We start from the raw sequence: 15,373 nt of genomic DNA, 5'->3' as shown, positions 1-15,373 counted from the left end.
ACAAAAGACAAGGGGTCAGCAACGAGGACCACGTTGTGTTGTATTGCTGATGGAGTACATAAGGACTGGTACTCGTTGTGAACGTTGGCCCCGGTGTGGAAGGCAATGGGTTCTGTTCCAAGGCCGGGACAATTCAAAAACTTTAAACATTTTATTCGTTATTTTTCTGCTTAACGTTCAGCATTCAAAGTTATGGCAACAGATAGTTCACCTGTTGTCAGTATAATGTGACAGGGCGGATTGATGTGCTGGGTGCGGCGTGGTATTTCATTGAAATAGCACTATACAATTGGCATCAGCGCTGCGCTATCACAAGGAGTCAATAGGAGTTGGTGTACCAACATACCCTGCCTTAAGCCCACATACATACATGACCTTAGATGTTAATAGGAAGTCAAGCAAAGTAAAAAATTAGGACAAAGGACAAATTGTGACAACTTTATTGGGTAAACAATCGTTAATTATCATCACGACTTAGCACTAAATTAGTTTTTGGATTATTAACGGCCCATCGACACAACAGAGGTCTTTTGGGCCTCGTTTAGATAAAACAAGTTTAAGGAAATGTCAGCAAACGAAACGAAACAGTAAAAGACAAGCGTCAACTTGTAAAGTAAAAGTTGCTATGGTTAGTTATATTTTTCGGAACAGACAATCATTTTTAAGGAAGTCCTACTAATCATGCAAGTTACAGGTAGATGATAAGTGAAATGCGCCAATGATTATACGCTACCGTCGTACATGTTAAGTACTAAGGTCAATTTACCAAATGAACTTGAAGTCAAACAATGACATCTGCTATTTGAAGATATACCAAAAAACAACAACAACAAAACAAAAAAAAACCTAGTCATTGAAGAATTATCTCCTTAGACAATCAGTCTCACAATTTCATCCTCAATATATATTTCATTTTAGCTTTCATTGTACTTTCACAAAATATACTCCAAAATAGAGTACCACCATATTTTAAATGTAATTTATAAACTGTATGAATACTGTAATTGCTCAGGTATGACTGTATCTATATATAAAACTTACAACACTGTATATAGAATTCCCACTTATAGCCGGTCTGTAGCAAAAACATGTTTGTTTTTATCAAATATTGACCTCTTGGATGACATGGTAAAGAACTGACCGATTTACCCATACAAACTGACCCCCAAGACGTAAGGTCGATATTTCTGTCAAAAGCGATAGAGAAATTAGTGCGTACTCGTAACACACGACACGTTTCGCGTGAAGTGACGATTACGATAAATGTCAATGTCCTATTGAAAACGACCTTCATTATCTGTATGAATAAAAAGGTGAACATAAACATACACCTTTTCAGAAAGAAGTAATATTCCTCGATAAAGCACACTAGTTATAACCACAGACAGGATTAGTATACAGTTAAAGTATGGGGTTGAGGGATATAGCAAGTTTCTGGTGTCCCTTGACCATGCCTATTTCCCTCGGCGAAACCCTCAACCCCATACTTTATCCGTTTTATTATAACGATACACACTGGAGAGATATTTTTAACTAGAACATATTTGTAAACCATAAGCTGTATAACTTCACGTCCCAGCTACCCATTTGATGGCAATGGAGCCAAATGCTTCCGAGTTCGGAAGCAAGCTCCGCCCACCTCGCGCGTCGCTTCCGAGTTCGGTAGCAAGCTGCGCCCACCTCTCGCCTGATTGGCTCGGCGGAAACACTCGAGTGTAGGTGTGTTTTAGTTCCCAGACTAACACGTACACAGGACTCAAACACAGGTAAAAGTGGGGATATATTCGATTTAACCAATAACGTCTATATAGAGTAAATAAAGTAGAGGTATAATAATAGCATCTATGATTATGCAGGTGAAGGTGATTATAACGCAGACGTCTGTTTTAGAATCAGAACTGAGTCTTGGTGATTAATTACACCCCACAACTATGAACGAAACACACATATACACCTCCACCGTCAACATACACACAAGTGACTGCATATCTAACATTTGGTAATATAGAGGCACGGTAGTCTAGTGGTAGGACGCCGGGCTCGTGACCGAAGGGTTGTAGGTTCGAGTCACGGTACAGCACTCAATTGTATCTTGTAAATGAGTACGTGGTTGGGCAGTGCTATAATTGTTGAATGCTAGCTGTGAGCGCCGAAATAGCAGTACCGGTTGTATGCTCCCCAGGGAGTTGGCTGGTAGCAAAGGCCCTATAACCACGAATAATAATTTGTGAACCGCTTTGAGACGACCTACGAACTAGGTTATGATAAAGCAGTATATAAGTAAAGATATTGTATGGTTTTCGAGTAACAAGGGATTTATTACACCCGAGCGAAGCGAGGGTGTAATAAGTCCCGAGTAACGAGAAATCATGCAATAACTGGCTTACTGCATGCTTCCCAACTCGAACAAAACAGAAAAATTGAGTAAAAAATGTTCACCTGGACAATCTTTTTACCTACCCTCCACTGCAGATAATTTACATGTACCTGTGTGAGTGAGTACTAATCAGACCCAGGTAAGTTTGTCTTTATTCTCAATAGCCCAGTCTGAGTGTATCCTTCATAATGGATACAAGTGTTTTTGGATTACTATCAACCTCCAGTGTCAGGGAAGGTAAGGAGTGTCTGTTCAACAATTAGAACAAAACACGGGAAACAACGTTGAATTTCTCACTACATTTTCAGTTTAATTTTCAAGATGTGGCAAAGGTACAGGGTATTGAAACCATTTTCATACATACAATGTAAGGGTTTATCGATCCCGAAGGAATTCCATTTCTTTCAATGAATGTTATATTTGAATGTACAATTTTGTATAAAGAAACAGCTCCTAAAGTTTATAAACTTTTCCATGAAATGCTTATCCTGTCACGTGATAAGGAAATCAATAACGCTGCCAACTCAGTCGTTTTGTTTGTTTGTTTTTCAATCATGAAATTACCATTTTGAACTTTATTTTTGTTATTTTTCATATTTTAAATGTGTCAATTAAGTTTATCCTTTCCACTGTATTGACTTCATCGTTACCTTCTTATTGATTATTCCCCCTTTCTTACAGCATTTGTGACCACAGTCCACTGGACACACACCCTTTCATGGTCATGTAATCATGATTGGCCATGAAAGGGGATTATGTGTGCAGTGGACTGTGGTAGCAAGTGATTTATTGCCCACAGTTTTCCATTGTGAGAGGTGGGAAGTATGCAGTAAGAACCTCGAATTATTATTATCATGTAAAGGTTATTGCATGGTTTTCGAGTAACAAGGGATTTATTATTATATTATTATTATATTTGAATGTACAATTTTGTATAAAGGAACAGCTCCTTAAGATTATTAACTTTTCCGGGAAATGCTTATCCTCTCACGTGATAAGGAAATCTTTTTGTGTTTTTCAATCATGAAATTACCATTTTTAACTTTCATTTTTCGCCCTTATTTTAAATGTGTCAACTAAGTTTATCCTTTCCACTGTATTGACTTCATCGTTACTCACTGATTGATTATCTCCCCTTTCGTACAGCATTTGTGGCCACAGTCCACTGGGCACACCCCCTTTCATGGTCATGTAATCATGATTGGCCTTGGAAGGGGATTATGTGTGCATTGGACTGTGGTAGCAAGTGATTTATTGCCCACACTTTTCCATTGTGAGAGGTGGGAAGTATGCAGTAATAATAGATACATTTTGTCTAAAAGGATTAACACTGATTCATACGACTATATCGTCCTTCCAGGACTCATCAGGGATGCTTTGGGCCATAAAACGTTTACACTACGTTTGTAAGGGGAGGTGTTTACACCCCCTAAACCAGGGTAGATTTCCAAAAATATGTTATTATTACTGCCATAACCAACGAAAAAAATACATCAACAGAATATGTTAATAGAAAAAGCAATATCCGATGATATTAAAACGGGGACAGCTGTTATTTTAACCCTTAATACACATTTAAACTCTTCCAATTCAAAGGCTGGAATAGTTCATAATGAAAGTTCTGGGTGAATAAGTTAACAAGGATAGATATCTGATGTATTATAGGTCAGCAGCGATTTCAGTGAAAATGGCATACGACATATGACGTCATACGAAGTCTATGAATATTTAAATAAATTAGTTGGTACCAACTTCCGTTGTTATTTCAACAAAAACAGCCTAAATAATTGGAGATAAATGACCATTCATTACTTATTGACAGATAAAGGGACTTTTGGACTCATAGTTTGTAGTCAGAGACCTAGAAATGATAATTATAAATTGCTGGTAGATAGAAATGATAGAAATGTGAGTGTTCAAGTACATACACGCTTTGGTGTTAAAACGTCAAAGGTAAACCTATTTGTTGACATAGAAATGTCACGACATCGATGAAAGACTGACGTTGTGTTGTAATGGAGTCTGTTTCTGCCATTGTTTATATATTTAATCTTATTTCACGGATGAGTTTCTGTGGGATTTTTGTTTTGCTGTTTTTTTGAGAAGACATTGTCCTCTGTTTCTAGGCGTTAGGCAACCAACAAATCGACAGGTTTTGTGTATTAAAATCAATATCGAGAAATAAGGACATCGAACAGATTAACTGTTAAGAGAAATTTGTCCCAAATATCTCCATATGGATAATGTATCACCTAGGAAATGTAGATACAAGCGATGTATATATTGTCTATAGTTACATATATTGATGGTTGACCAGCTACAAGGGGCCGTGAGGAGGCCAAGTGGTTAAGGCATCTGACATTCTGCTACCACTATCCCTCCACCACTGGGCCGCGATGGCCAAGTGGTTGAGGCATCTGGCATTTGACTGAATTCAATTATCTTTCAGGTATCAATCGAAAACAGATTTTTCCCATAGCCACTTAAAGTTCTCTCACTCCATACTCATTAGATAAACCTGCTAGGAGTTGGTAAACATTTTTGGATATTTACTAGTGGTTACCTCTCTTCCCCATTAAGCGCCTTACACACCGTCTATTTTGCATGTCATACACTTTGTATTAATAAAATAAAAATCGGAAATCTAGGGTACCAGCAAAGTATGTTGTATTTGTACGTATTCAGAAAAAGAAATTGTGCATAAAATAACATTTGAAGTAATCGTCACAAGGTATTCTGTCTATACGGTCAGCTAAGGACATATTCAGGACCACATGGATCTCAAATCTCAAAGAAAAAGAAGAAGAACCTTACGGACATTTTAATTGATGGCGTAAAAGTGAAATAAAGTGTATGTCATGTTTTATATTAATATCCCGCAAAAATCTGAATTCATCAAATGACTGAATATCACGTAAAAAAATATAATTATTCAAATATCATTTACAGGTTAAGTGTGGAATAGTAAAGTAACATTATTACAGCTCCGCCTTTAAACAAAACGTTTGTTTACAGCACGACTCTGCTGTAATTTCCAAAATATTTAAACATTAACTAATTACCTTATTATTTAAACATCTTTAAAACAAAATATGGTTATAACATATATACAACAACGGGAAGCTTGGACATTTTAAGATAATGTTTCCTACACTCTCATTCTATCGCTTGTGGTAGTATAGTGACAACACAGAAAAATCATTGCATGAGTTTACCACCATAACATGTAGGCGACACGGACAAGAGCGAGGGGATACCGAAAATAAGGCAAACAACGTCCAAAACCTGAGGCGATATCAGATACCTAGACGGATGTCACTATTCTTAACTCATGACGTGCATTATGTTAAGTCTCACTACATTCGCTTGCATGATACAATTCAGTATTTCCTTGATTATGTAGGTGATTTAGACGCAATATACATGTATATGTATACTTACAAATCGCTATAATGACCGGTAAATGATATCCGTTTGCCTCCTGCACGCTCGACAGACATACTAAAACTGCTGTCACAACCGACTCGTAGTGTGTCTCCGTTCAGTGTTGTTCATCCAACTTCATCATAACTTTGTTGGCGAGGAAACATCTATATTTACATTCGCTTGAAATATTCGGCTTTCATAGATATGGTTATATTATGTTCAGACGAGTTTTTGAAAAAAAAGGAATTTAGAAAGAGTTGTACTTTTGATGTCACGGTGTTAAAGCTTACTTCTTTAACTTTTCGCCACTGTTTCATGTTTCACTCATATCTCCGTAATTCTAAGGTATAATACTGCTATTCAATATTAAAATAGTTATTATTTTGCAGTCAGAAAAAAACCTGAATAAGATTACGAAATATTCAAATATAATTCTCACATCTTCGTTTTCTTAATAGATTATGCTGATTTTTTTTCTTGATTCATGTTAACGCACCGATTTTGAGTTCTTTGTTCGATTTGTTTTGTTTTCTTGTCATCCCACACGTTTATTACAAATAAAAAACATAAATCAATTATAAAACGGCGCTAAATAGATATTCCGTCTTTGCGTATTTCAGAGTTATTCTCTCTTGTGAGCAGGTATTGATTGTTACGTCATTGGTTTGGGAGAGTTACGTCATCAATTCTTGAGAAAACGACGTAATTTTCTCACACAAACCAATGACGTAACAATCAATCCCTGCTCCCAAGAGAAGATAACTCTGCAATACGCAAAGACGGAATACCCTGCTCTTGATTTATAGCGCCACGTTATTGTCTTTTCCAATGAGTTACGCTGAATCACTAAAAAGAGGAAGTGGTGTGATTTAAAGTGAGTTTAAGGCATCTAACCTTTGTGTTTCAACAGTGGTTTAAACCAGTTTTGATTTCCAACTTCCTGGTACCGAGCTTTACCGATAAGTCCAAATTTTGATTTCCAATTCCTGGTACCGAGCTTTACCGTTGAGTCCTAATTTTGATTTCCAACTTCCTGGTACCGAGCTTTACCGATGAGTCCTTAAAGGACTAAAGGACTCATCATAAAACAGCTGTATTACACAGTGTAATTCATATTTACCATACTGTATATATTACCATACTGTATATATTACCATACTCTATATATTACCATACTGTATATATTACCATACTGTATATATCACCATACTGTATATATCAACATACTGTATATATCACCATACTGTATATATCACCATACTGTATATATTACCATACTGTATATATTACCATACTGTATATTACCATACTGTATATATTACCATACTGTATTTATTACCATACCGTATATATTACCATACTGTATATATAACATACTGTACATTACCATACTGTATATATTACCATACTGTATATATTACCATACTGTATATATTACATTGTACCATACTCTATATATCACCATACTCTATATATTACCATACTGTATATATTACGATACTGTATATATTAACATACTGTATATTACCATACTGTATATATTACCATACTGTATTTATTACCATACTGTATATATTACCATACTCTATATATCACCATACTCTATATATTACCATACTCTATATATTACCATACTGTATATATTACCATACTGTATATATCACCATACCGTATATTGTTGTATGTGCCTCCTAGCGATTACACAGGTCTTATTCACATTCTAGAAGGCTACCTCACTGAAATGCCACGCTGAATGTACCAGCACGTTTATCAATCCCGTCACATTATAATAACAACGAATTAACCGTGAAGGCTGAACTTATTGCACGGATTAACAATTACCATTTGTCAGGACTTTGCTATCTCCCTGGAATGAAGCCAAACCCATTATCCTTTGCCAATCCCCGACGTGCAGTAGTGTAAACTGCATGTCACCTAGATAGAGAAAGGAATGCCCAACACAACCGACTCTCCTAAAAGTTAAACAAAAGCTCCACATTAATAAGCTTCCATGAAAAGTACAGAGAATTGTTTTGTTCCTTTTGTCTCTTACGCTGAGTATAGCCCAGGTGACATTGTTTCTGTTTGAAAAACACTTTCACTCAATGAAAAATAGCTTGTATGTTAGCTGAACCCCCAGATCCTCCTAAAGAAAACATGGAACAGAAACATAATTCAGTTATTGTCAAGTATTAATACAAGTCATTGTGACGTAATAATGGTAGGTGAAATACCTACTCCGTTGATGTTATAGCACGTGCATCTTGGTTAACCTTCATAAAAACGCAAGAAAAAACGGTCATAAAAATGTATCCATTGATCAGAAAACAGGTCAGTTTTGGTCAATAGGCAATGGTTATGAGGACCGACACACATTCTACCATATACTAAACGGTAGATGAAAGTTGGTCAAGGGAACTGTATGTAAGTACAAGACAACTATGGTCGAAAACAAATGTCTCGGGCAGCAGGACAGACGTCTATTCGTATGTCGTGCAAGTCAAACCTTTTCCTCTTTTTAAGATAAGGAAAGTTCAAACTCTCGCTCTAATTGTATAAAATATTATTTTCAAAACATCTACACAAAACAGAGCTTTATTTTGACCTGTTTGAACTAAGTAAATTCTTTATAAATTCACAGATACCTTTTGAAGTTAAATCTTAGCGACGCAAGGTGCATTTATGTTGCATCAAGATAAGTATTTGTGTCATTATATAATATTTTTATGATTTTATCGGAACGTTTTACTTGCAAAACTTACTCAACTCGTTTTTGTGTTAACGAAGCGATATCTTCGTTTTGGTTTATTTGCACGTAAGGTACTTTAAAATTGCCATAATTGCTGTTGTTGACAACTATCTCAAGCAGCGTAAATCTTCAAGTATCCATGATGTTTATGAAATGACGTTCAAATACAATGTATGTCAGTTTGATATCTATTGTATCATATTACATGTAGTTGCCTTACAGTACTGAATATCTCTCTTTCCACTTCAGTAAATAGAAGAATCAACCCGTTGAGAAATCCGACACTTGTTTCCATGGTTTTGACATATTTTTTAAATGCCTCTGCCTTGGTTTTACATAGAGCTTTCAATGTTTCACTTTAAGTCGTATTATTTCTAGGAACACAGTAACTGTACCTCTGGTTTTTTTAAACAGTCAGAATACTAACGAAATATTCAAAAAGCATAATTACATCCTAGTTATTGTGATTGCGTAATCTGGTGTTTATCATTTCGTCTGGTTCCTGTTGTGGACGTACCTACAATGTATATTGAGTGCCTTGCTGATGTTTTTCTTTGCATGTCTTTAGCCGCAGATGTTTATACTTAACAGGAGATGAGAATCTAGTAACCAATAACAGGGGGGATTGTCTCGGGCGGAGGGACGGACGTCTGCTCATGCGATGACGGTCGTGCAAGTCACAACAACAACAACAATTCTATGTATTCTTCTTTAAGATTTTGAAATATTAAACTTCTCTCTTTCTCTCCTCCCCTTCCTCTCTCTGACTGGTTTCCCGTAACTCTGTGAACGTCCACCCCTCCCCCGCCCTTCTATCTGTCTCTGTCTCTCTGTCTCTCTGTCTCTCTCTCACGCATAGGACAAGCCCATGACGTCACAGAGTTACGCACTGGAGTCAAAATGGCGGCTTTTTAAGGTATATCAGGAACATCGGCTGTATTCGGCAGTTTCTAACTGCAGATGCTTGCAAGATGTTGGTGCATTCACTTGTTACCTCTCGGTTGGATTATGGTAACGCCCTGCTCTGTGGTATATCTGACAAACTAACTTGTCAACTGCAGAGGGTCCAGAATACTGCAGCACGGATAGTTACTCGTACTCGAAAGAGAGAGCACATCACACCTGCGCTTTATTCGTTGCACTGGTTACCTGTACGACACAGGTCGCAGTACAACATTCTGGTATACACATTCAAACACTGAATGGAACAGCTCCTCAGTACCTACAGGAGCTTGTTACCCTGTATCAGCCGTCACGATCACTGAATGGAACAGCTCCTCAGTACCTACAGGAGCTTGTTACCTGTATCAGCCGTCAAGATCACTGCGGTCGGAGTCAGAATCTTTGTTGTGTGTCCCAAAATCTCGTGTTGTGACTTACGGAAACAGATGCTTTCGGAGGGTTTCGGCTAAGTTGTGGAATAGCTTACCATCTGCTATTAGGAAGTCAAATACCCTGGCCAAGTTCAAGAGGGACATAAAAACTCACCTCTTCACGTCTGCATTTTAGAACATGCAACATGCACTCCTCATAAAATCCGAAGATACGTATCTAAGAGATCACAATACATTCCTCATAAAATACGTACCCAGGTAATCAACATAAAATCCCCAGATACGTGTCCAAGGGTGAACAATATATTCTTGACAACCTATCAAGATACGTAACTTTGTTATTAATTGGCTATTTGTTGTATTAATCATTACACGATAACTATCAATTAACATTAACAAAAAAGCTACGGGGTATTTATGACAAAAAAGATAAATATTGCACCTACCTGTCAATGACGATACCTGGCTTTTCTGCATCTTTCCAAATTTTACGACGTGTGTCAAAATGTACTTTAAAATGTCCCAGCTGGGAATAATGCTCGGTAACGTCTCAAACAGTGTTTACCACCCAACGCCAATCCACGTTATATTACAATAAGCCCATTGAAGTGTTTTAGTCACATTTACGAAATGACAATTTCACGGCGTATATATGTTTATAGATGTATTGATCGGACTGTATAGAAACATAATACACATTCAGACGGACATTTAAAGATTAACGCTCTTCTCAGTTAAAATCATTATTTATATTGATTTCTCCGACGTATTGTTTATCCAAACGTTTCTAATTTTTCAGGAATTCACATTTTAGAAGTTAATATATAATATGAAGTAGAAAAAGACGTACAAAATATGAAAAAAGCTTGCAACTGAAGAGCAGTAAAGACGTATCACAGTTCTGATTGGTGGATCGTACTATGCAACTATTGTAGGCCACCTGCTAAATCGGTGGATCTTTTGTCTTCTCCATAAAAAGGAAATTGAATAAACTATGACAAAATATGACAGTCACAAAAATAAAGAACAACTAATATTTTATTTTAGAAACGGTAATGACCAATGGATTCAATGAAGGTATCACAATGTGTGTATCGTGGGTGACTTAGGTTCAAACTATCGAAAATAAAGAAAAAATAGCGTTACTGGTGCATAAAGGGGTCTCAGACGGCCAGTTTGGTTTTTCTATGATATCTCACGAGCAGAAAACACAAAACAAACGAACATCACGATTCAGCAGGAGGCTCCTCATTGTCGCCTAATACGTGGATACAGGGGGTGGGGGGTGGGGTACAGCAGTTAACTATTGAGCAAGCGCCATGTTGTAAAAACGGTTCAAATCAATTTAATTGTAAATTTTTAATGTGTAATGCACACGATTTACACAACATACTGAGGAACTATCGCTATGTGAATTTTTAGGAGGGGTTGAAAGGGAGGGAACACACACATACTTAGGGATCCCTGGCCTACTGAAGTGTGGCTGTTCGTATATCAAGTGACCAGCTTTTCATTTCCATTTGTAACTGTAGCGCAGTAAGGTCATCACAGTTCCGTTGACCAGGAAGCTCAATTGGTTAGAGTGATGGTATACAAATCTGAGGTCCAGTGTTCGAATCCCTGTCTAGCCTCGCTGATTGTTTCCCTCACAGATCGCTGCTGCTTATTATATTTCGTTTATTTCATCTTTATTATCTTTCATAAAAGTCCTGTAATGTATGGTTTTCTTTTCAGGAACGAGTTATCAAAGTGATAGTCATACCGGATTTTTTTTCAAAACTTACTTACATTTTTAGGTCTGGGGTACGGGATCCTTAACTGCCGACTTAATATGCTTACGGTGAGCATACAGCCGGTGCTGCCATTTCAGCGCTCACAGCTAGCATTCAACAATTCTAGCACTGCTCAACCACATACTCATTAACAACTGAGTAGACTGGAACAAGCGGAGTAAAGTATCTTGTTCAAAGATACAACACAGTGCTTTGACGTGACTCAAACCCGCAACCCTTCGGTCACGAGCCCGACGTCCTACCACTAGACTACCGTGTCTCCATGAAGCTGTGTATTCGGCTTGTTCTTTGTAGCGGCCTCTGTGTTAATCTTTTCTTTGTTAATATTTTGTCATAGTTTCATTGATTTTTAGTTCGAATTACGGCTTTATTCACACTTTGGTGCTTTTATTTTTTTAAACTTGATTTAATAATAAAATCAGATTTCTACGTCGATCCACAAAATCTCGGATATTTACTATCACTATTTTCATTGCTTTTAATAGAATTGATCTCTTACTTTATCTAACGATGTCTTTGTTATTCCTGTTTTCATAGAGTCTAAGAGTATAATTACCTTCTAGGCTAAAACAGATCAATGAACGCTCCCTGAATACTGTTTCGTTTGATGAAAAATGGCACAAAATCTCGGTGTTTTGTTCATTTTCTTCTGGTGTGTGTTTGTTGATTTGTGACAATCAAAATATTGCCCAAAACAGAAGAAGAAGACTGTTTTTTGTTATGTATTGTATTACGTAACATTATGGATGATGATAGTATAGTTATACATGTACTCAAAACCCTTGATTCAGATTCTCGTCAATTAACAAATATACTATAATGTGTAAATAAAACCGATTGATCTTATAACATTTTGAAACAATTTATAAACAGGTTTTACAACATATGTAACAAAGATATCGAGTCCAGCATTAAAATCCACATATACACACTGTTTCCTCTGGAATATTGCGTCATAGTTATATCCCGCTCAAAGGGACATAACCGGAATAGACAGTGAATAGTGAATACAATAACATGTATTGCATACGGATTTACTCAATAAGTTACTGCAATTTAAAACCTTAATATTTGCCTCGTTTTTACCTGAACAGCTCGAACAAGTCAACTTGTATTACACGTTACTCTTGATCGGTAATACACCACGGCAGTTAGATACAGTATAGATTTTGATTGATATTTGATTTTGGCAGGGTTTACATGAAATAGTACTTTTAGAAAATACAATATTCTATCAAAATATGAAACGTTAGATAGGGCGTTAAAGGCATCTTTCCCTTTTTGCTATTTTGTTACATATCTTTCGGTACACTAAGACATAGATATTCTTATTGTTTTGATCTGAAGTACCACCACTAACCCTAAATTGACGAAATGGCCAAATGGTCAATTAAAATGTTTCATTCGTTTGGATTTCTGCTTTGCCTTGCTTATAGTTCGAATGAATGCTCCCTTACTCTGTATTGATAATGAGTGTTTATCACCTGTGCAAAACCAGTAAGAAAATTATTTTCTTCGAAACTGACGTCAGCGCGCAGCGAATAAACTGACATTGTAAACACGAAACAACGTCACGGAAGCAATTATCACTTTAACACCTTATGTGTGTATCAATGGTAGGTCGGCTCACAACGTTTATTAATCAGCCGGGTCTTTTCGAAAATCAATCCAGTGTTAAAACTAGTCAAACTGATTCACTGAACGGTGTTAATCAATCAGACTCATTGGTAGACCTTCACTGAACGGTGTTAACCAATCAGACTGATTGGTAGAGCTTCACTGAACGGTGTTTACCAATCAGACTCATTGGTAGATCTTCACTGAACGGTGTTTACCAATCAGACTCATTCGTAGACATTCACTTAACGGTGTTAACCAATCAGACTGCTGGGTAGACCTTTACTGAACGGTGTTAACCAATCAGACTCCTTGGTAGACCTTCACTGAACAGTGTTAACCAATCAGACTCATTGGTAGACCTTTACTGAACGGTGTTAACCAATCAGACTCCTTGGTAGACCTTCACTGAACGGTGTTAACCAATCAGACGCCTTGGTAGACCTTCACTGAACGTTTTTTACCAATCAGACTCATTGGTAGACCTTCACTGACCGGTGTTAACCAATCAGACTCCTTGTTAGACCTTCACTGAACGGTGTTAACCAATCAGACTCATTGGTAGATCTTCACTGAACGGTGTTTACCAATCAGACTCATTCGTAGACATTCACTTAACGGTGTTAACCAATCAGACTCCTTGGTAGACCTTCACTGAACGGTGTTATCCAATCAGACCTATTGGTAGACCTTTACTGAACGGTGGTAACCAATCAGATTCCTTGGTAGACCTTTACTGAACGGTGTTAACCAATCAGACTCATTGGTAGACCTTCACTGAACGGTGTTTACCAATCAGACTCATTCGTAGACCTTCACTTAACGGTGTTAACCAATCAGACTCATTGGTAGACCTTCACTGAACGGTGTTTACCAATCAGACTCATTCGTAGACCTTTACTTAACGGTGTTAACCAATCAGACTCCTTGGTAGACCTTCACTGAACGGTGTTAATCAATCAGACTCCTTGGTAGACCTTCACTGAACGGTGGTAACCAATCAGACTCCTTGGTAGACCTTCACTGAACGGTGTTAACCAATCAGACTCCTTGGTAGACCTTCACTGAACGGTGGTAACCAATCAGACTCCTTGGTAGACCTTCACTGAACAGTGTTAACCAATCAGACTCATTGGTAGACCTTCACTGAACGGTGTTATCCAATCAGACTCATTGGTTGACCTTCACTGAACGGTGTTAACCAATCAGGATCATTGGTAGACCTTCACTGAACGGTGTTAACCAATCAGACTCCTTGGTAGACCTTCACTGAACGGTGTTAACCAATCAGGCCTATTGGTAAACCTTCACTGAACGGTGTTAACCAATCAGACTCCTTGGTAGACATTCACTGAACGGTGTTAACCAATCAGACTCCTTGGTAGACCTTCACTGAACGGTGTTAACCAATCAGACTCCTTGGTAAACCTTTCAGCAAATGACTACCAGTTTTTACACTGTTTAAACTTACGCTATATGATACCGTATGAAATTTACTGTGTCAGAATAAAGAAAATCGAAATGACCTAATGACGTCATGACATTTTGACATCAAAAGGAAGGATGTAAACATTAATGGAAAACAGCTTCTTTGAGTAATAGAGGCTAGTATGAGAATGCACGTTTTTTTCCAAATCTTCTGAGGAATTTGATACAAATGATGTGGAATTTGTTTTGTTCCTGATATCTTTTAAGCTCACCACACTTAATGTCAAAATGATAATGAAAACAACGATGATAATAATGATGCTGTACTTCACTGTTGTCAGTGCCGAGGTCGATGTTTTTCGGTCTATACCTCTCAAACCTTGTATTCGTTTCTGAACCGGATTACTACCTGATTCCTTATTTATTAACTTATCTCCATAAATCTAAATAATACTTACATGATTTGTATCTGTACGAACATCAAAAAGCAGCAGGAAGGGTACTGAATATAAGTAAAATGTTCCGCTACTTGTTCTTTTAAAACAAAACAGACATATCGTAGTAAATTCCGGGTTATCAGTGTGGCGTTCTCGGTGGAATTGGTTTTGTTCGTTTAACCATTTAACTCTACAACTGTTTACGAGTCGAA

The 15,373-nt window shown here is 37.2% G+C and overlaps 1 protein-coding gene across 3 annotated transcripts in view; it reads right to left on the bottom strand.

Annotated features, from left to right (window-relative positions):
• LOC110459032 (NADPH oxidase 5-like) overlaps positions 1-10,353 on the bottom strand; it is a 71,661-nt gene extending 61,308 nt beyond the window's left edge. For 2 of the 3 annotated variants that reach the window (XM_021511064.1, XM_021511080.1), the window contains exon 1: positions 5,819-5,872. The gene's annotated coding sequence lies outside the window, so the exon portion shown is untranslated. Of the gene's footprint in view, positions 1-5,818; positions 5,873-10,332 lie in introns of those variants that run through there. The other variant, XM_021511073.1, reaches the window with a different exon arrangement.
• Between the last annotated feature and the right edge of the window lie 5,020 nt (positions 10,354-15,373).

Source organism: Mizuhopecten yessoensis, unplaced genomic scaffold (assembly GCF_002113885.1).
Source record: "Mizuhopecten yessoensis strain PY_sf001 unplaced genomic scaffold, ASM211388v2 scaffold1311, whole genome shotgun sequence".
Taxonomy (NCBI): domain Eukaryota; kingdom Metazoa; phylum Mollusca; class Bivalvia; order Pectinida; family Pectinidae; genus Mizuhopecten; species Mizuhopecten yessoensis.
The sequence above is the reverse complement of the archived record's forward strand: the minus strand, read 5'-3'. Positions and strand labels throughout refer to the sequence as shown.